A 6130-nucleotide genomic window follows, 5' to 3' on the forward strand; every position below is an offset into this window, starting at 1 on the left:
ATAAAAACTTAAAAAAAAAGAAGAATGTGTTGTGTATGTTTGGATTTTACGGATTTACAAACCACTGTAGTATCTAAGAATTCCTCATTGCCCAAGAACTGCATTCCTCCCTTTTGTGGGGTGACATTGCCCCCATTGAAAATACATGAAATATGGGGCAGCTGGTTGGCTCAGTTGGTTCAGCATCCAGCTCTTGGTTTCAGCTCAGGTCATGATCTCACAGTTAGTGAGATTGAGCAAAGCCTGCTTAGGATTCTCTCTATCCCTCTCTCTCTGCCCCTCTTCCACCCCCCCCCCCCCCAATAAATAAATATTAAAAAAAAAAAAAAAAAAAAAGAACCTTGAAAATGCATGAACTAGAAGAATGGAGTTGCCACTTTCTCAGATGGACCAGAAGAAGAAAGCGGGAGAAGCAGTCCTGTGAGAAATGAGTAGGAATCAGGATTTCAGTTATGGAAGCTTGAGTTTGAGATATACATAAATGGCACTAGACATGTGAGTCTGAAGTTCACAAGGAAGATCTGGGTAGGAAACATAAATTTAAGAATTTTCAGTATTGGAGCTTCTGGGTTGGTGAGCTCATAATTTGGAGACAGGCACCCAGAGAGGGCCTAGAAACTCCATGCCCTTCCCCATAGCTGGCCCTGTGCATCTCTTCATCTGGCTGTTCCTGAGTTGTATTCTTCTATGATAAAGTAGTGACCTAGCATGTCATGCTACCCAGGGAACTTTCCAAACAAGTACTAAACATCCATCTGATTTCAGAAAAGGAGTAGATGAGACTTGGGTGACCAACAGAGTATAGGCTGGCTTCATTACATGATTCATGAGCCAGAATATTTTCTTCTCTTTAGACGACCTCTTCCAAAAGATTAATAAAAATTATGAAGTATATCTGGGGACCATCCAATAAATCTTTTTCCAATGTAATATATCTGTGTACATAAGGTAGTGTTCAGTGAATACTTGAAAAATGTACAAATTGTTCTTTCATATATGTTCATGAGCTGTATTCTTCACAGCAACAGAGCTCAGTTAAATCCAACTGCAAGTAGGTTACTGTAAGGTGTTTAAGATACACTTTTTTCTAGTCAGTTTTTCTCTTAATATTTTACTTTTGTTTAATAAAGCTTGCATGTTGCCCTAAAAAAAATAGGCAGTATTTAGGGCTGACTGGCAAGAAGAGCATGTAACTCTTAATCTCAAGGTTGTGAGTGTGAGCCCCATGTTGAGGGTAGCAATTACTAAAATAAGTAAACAAGCAAACAAACAAAACTTTAAAGAAATGTCAGTATTAAAAAGAAAAAAGTAAAGAATTGTGAGTATTAAAGCCGTGAGATGGGTAAGGTTGCCTAGGAAATGAATAAGTATAGATAAGAAAAGAAGTCCAAGGACTAAGATATAAGGAACAACTTGCAAAGGATATTGAAAAGGAATGACTAGTGAAAGGAGAACTCAGAGAATAATGTTCTGAAAGAAGTAATGAAAGTTTGTCAAGAAGGAAGGACTAATCAATTGTGTCAGATGTCGCTGTGTAGGTTGCCTGAAGACTGAGATAACCACGGGATTTGGCAACAGAGTGATCTTTTTTTTAGTTTAGTTTTTTTTTTTTAATGTTTATTTTTGAGAGAGAGAGAGAATGTGTGAGCAGGGGAAGGGTGGAGAGAGGGAGACAGAGACTACAAAGCAGGCTGTCAGCACAAAGCCTGACATGGGTTCCAATCCATAAACTGTGAGATCATGACCTGAGCCAAAGTCAGACACTCAACCGACTGAGACACCCAGGTGCCCTGGCATCATAGTCATCTTGACAAGGGCTGTTTCCAGGAAGTGAAGTGATAGAAGGTTCTAGAGAGAATGGGAGAAGTGGAAATATCCTGTATAGACAGCTCTTTCAAGAAATAAAATTGGGGGTGGGGGGGGGGAGTGCCTGGCTGGTTCAGTTAGTGGAGCATGTGACTCTTGATCTCAAGATGTAAGTTCAAATCCCACGTTAGGTATGGAGCCTACTCTAAAAAAATAAAATATTTAAAAAATATAAAAAATATGAAAGCAGAAAAATGGAGCTGAAGCTGCAGGGAAATGTGAAATCAAGGGGTTCTTTTTCTAAGATGGGAAATAATTGTAGCCGATGCAAATGAAAAATTGAGGATTAATTATTGAAACAGGATAGAGATGGGACAATTACTGGATTGGTTTCCTTGAGTAGATAGTTCCACAGACAGTTCCTTTCTTGTAATAGGAACATAAGTAATCTAGTAGAGATTTTGGTAGATTTGTTGGTGAGAATGTACAGAAATTCTCTTCAGTTGCTTCTTTTCTCAGTGACAAAGGTGTGTACTATAGTAAGTCCTGAGGAAACACCCTCTTAAAAAGCTAATAATCTGTTAACTGCCAATTCTGGTGTATTTATAGGCTTCACCTTTCACTTTTCTCTTAGAAAGTGTAATAGTTGAGAGCAAGACCTCTAGGGGCGCCTCGGTGGCTCAGTCGGTTGGGTGTTCGACTTCAGCTCAGGTCATGATCTCACGGTTTGGGAGTTTGAGGCCGGCATTGAGCTTTGTGCTGACAGCTTGGAGCCTGGAACCTGCTTCAGATTCTGTGTCTCTCTCTGCCCCTCCCCTGCTTGTGCTCTGTGTCTCTCTCTCAAAAATAAACAAACATTAAAAAAACCCAAAAAATTTAAAAGAACAAGACCTCTAGAACCAGACTGCTGAAATTCAGGCTATGCCACTTACCAGCAGGAATTTTAGATAAATTTAACCTCTGTGATCCTATAATTATTAAATATGTTAATGCATGTAGAGTGCTTAGAGTAGTGCCTGGGTTAGTAAAAGTTTGATGATTATGTCATCTGTTATTACACTTAAACATTTTTTTAAGTTTATTTATTTTGAGAGAATGAGTGCAAGTGGGGGAGGGGCAGAAAGGGAGGGTAAGAGAGAATCTCAAGCAGTCTCTGCACTGCTGGCACAGAGCCTGATGTGGGGCTGGAACTCATAACTGTGAGATCACAACCTGAGCTGAAGTCAGACCTTAACCAATTGAGACACCCAGGCACCCCAAACATTTCTTTTTTTTAATTTTAATTTTTTAATGTTTATTTTTGAGAGACAGAGTGTGAGCAGAGGGAGGAGCAGAGAGAGAGGGAGACACAGAATCCAAAGCAGGCTCCAGGCTCCGAGCTGTCAGCACAATGTCAGATGCAGGGCTCAACCTCAGAACCGCGAGATTGTGACCTGAGCTGAAGTCAGACGCTTAACTGACTGGGCCACCCAAGTGCTCCTGAAACTTTCTTGTTTTTAAAAAATGTTTACTTATTTTGAGAGTGAGAGAGCGAGGTAGCGAGCATGGGGAGGGGCAGAGTGAGGAAGAATGAGAATCCCAATGGGCTCTGAGCTAACAGCACAGGGCTCAATCCCATGAACTGCAAGATTGTGACCTGAGCTGAAATCAAGAGTCCGACACTTAACCGATTGAGCCACCCCAGTGCCCCAACACTTAAACCTTTCTTAAAATGAATTTCCTTTTGCTTTTGTTACATGTACAATCCTTAATCAGACTCTACTAAACTAATGGCTTTCTCTGCCCATTGCTAGTTTTCTCATCCCGTGTTTGCCAAAGTTCCATTTTTAGCCCTTTTGTCATTTCTCCTTATCCTCTCCTAAAGATTAAATTTTATAACCTGCATTCAGACATATTTTAGCTGGATATCCTACTTATCTTTGATTCCACCCCTTCCATCTAGTTATCAATCCAATAGACTTTTACATAGAAATCTCTTGAATGAGTTCCTTTTCCATTCCCTTGGCCTTCTTCCTAACAGTTATCATTACCATCCTAATAAATTATACATCAATAGCATTGCAATAAGTTTTCCAGTCTAGCTCTTCAGCTTATGTACTATTACCAGATGAACATCTTAATTTCCCTCCGCTCAAAACAAAGTGTTCCTTGTTACTTATCAAGTAAGAGCCGTGACTTTTAAGACGCTCTACAATGGTTCCAATCTAACGTCCCAGTATTATCTCAAATGCCTTCCCTCCGTGGCTCCTTGGGCTCCAAACTGTTCTTTGCCTTAAATATAGCCTGTCATTTTCTATTTATAATTAATTCTGTTCTTTATGCCTAAAGTGTCCTCTTCTGTTATCAAAATCCTACCCATCTTTCAAGAGCTATTTTAAATTGCCTCTTTCGTGAAAACTTCCCTGATCATTCCAACTGGATGGAATTTCTCTTTTGTGCAATAACATTTTCTGCCCTGAAATTATCTGTGTTTTCTTACCTCCAGGAATATTGCATTGAGTAACATGCAAAAGCACTTTGAAAATTGTAAAATGCTCAACAGTGTTATTACTGAATTGTCTTATCCAAAATAATTATTGGATATCTATATTCCAAAGATACTGACTTTCCCCCAAGATATTTCTGGAAATTCATCAAAATAAGCCACATACATGGAAGAGAAATCAGTCCAGTTACTTTATATTCACATTTTAAACCAAGAAAGCTATTTTCTACCTTGATCATCTCACTTTATTCTCTATAGTAAATTCCAAATGACTTTTAAATTCTTTCTAGAATTCTGAAGGACAAATAACTGCCATTAACTGGAGATAATACACTTAATTTCAAACATTATGAAAGGAATTACTTAAGTTCACAATGTATTTCAAGCGAGAACAGCATCTCAAGATAGGAACTACTCTCGGAATCACATTCATTTGAAAGAACTGTCCCTACCACCTTATTTCACAAGTGAAACAGCATATGTAGGGGCTAAGAGTTTGGGCTCCAGTCAGACCAACCTGGGTTCAAACTAAACTCAATTACTTAGTAGCCATAATCTTGGGGCAATTGCTTACTCACTTTAAGCTTCAGATTCCCCATCTCTAAAATCTAGTTTTCTCTTTTTTCTGATAAAGCAGGCAATGCTTACTGAACACAATGCTGAATACAGTATGGGGGGGTCAAGAAAATTTAAAAACAACAAAAACATCTGAGGCACAGGGAGATTAAAGACTTGTTCAAGGCACAGTTAAGTCTCACTACACTTTACAATGCATAATTGTATATTATAGTATAAATATTCCTTTTAGGCCTTATGCAAATACATTTTCGAAGTTGTATATAAACTATTTACACATTATTGTGATGAATCCTTTAATAAAGCAAAAATATTTCTGTAACAATGAATTTTTCCCCTGGATTTGCTTAAATCAAGTAGTATCAAAAATGAGTTTACTTCTCTAGCTCCGATCTCACAGATTCAGAGAGGACTACTAGCAAGCACCCAGTTCATTGCTGAGTCCTGGCAAGCTTTTCAGATTTCATCCTGCTCCGGGAATAATTTCACCTGTCTGGATTAAAGTTTACTTACCTCTAAAATGAAGAGAGATCGTACTACTCTTTCCTTATGGCCTTTAGCAGTCCCTTCTTTTTCCATCTCTTCTATTCTAAAGCTCTCTCACACTGCCTTAGAATTGGAACTCCAGGACTTCAAACACAGAATTTTTAAAAAAGGGTTAATTTTATAATAATGTTTTAACTTTTTTAAGTGTTTATTTTCTTAATGTTTATCTTTGAGAGAGAGAGAGAGAGAGCAGGAGAGGGGCGAGAGAGAGAGGGAGACACAGAATCCAAAACAGGTTCCAGGCTCCAAGCTGTCAGCACAGAGCCCAATGTGGGACTCAAACTCACTAACCATGAAATCATGACCTCAGCTGAAGTCGGATGCTCAACTGAATGAACCACTGAGGTGCCCCTTAAGTTAATTTTTTTTTGAGACAGAGAAGGAGCGTGAGCAGGGGAGGGGCAGAGAGAGGGAGACACGGAAGCCCAAGCAGGCTCCAGGCTCGGAGCTGTCAGCACAGAGCCTGATGCGGGGCTTGAACTTAGAACCGCGAGATCATGACCTGAGCTGAAGTCGGACATTCAACCCACTGAGCCAGCCAGGTTGCCCCAGAATGTTTTAACTTCTGATCAAATATCCATTTTCCAACATTATTTCCTGGTAAGCTCCAACTAGAGGAAGTTATGGGAGCTCTAATGGCTCCTGTGTTTGATCCATTCCCTCAACAGGCAACAGGAAATGGAAGTGTAGATCTACTAAGAATTTTGGACTTGAATA

The sequence above is a fragment of the Neofelis nebulosa genome, chromosome 2 (genome assembly GCF_028018385.1).
Source record: "Neofelis nebulosa isolate mNeoNeb1 chromosome 2, mNeoNeb1.pri, whole genome shotgun sequence".
In the NCBI taxonomy this organism is placed as follows: Eukaryota; Metazoa; Chordata; class Mammalia; order Carnivora; family Felidae; genus Neofelis; species Neofelis nebulosa.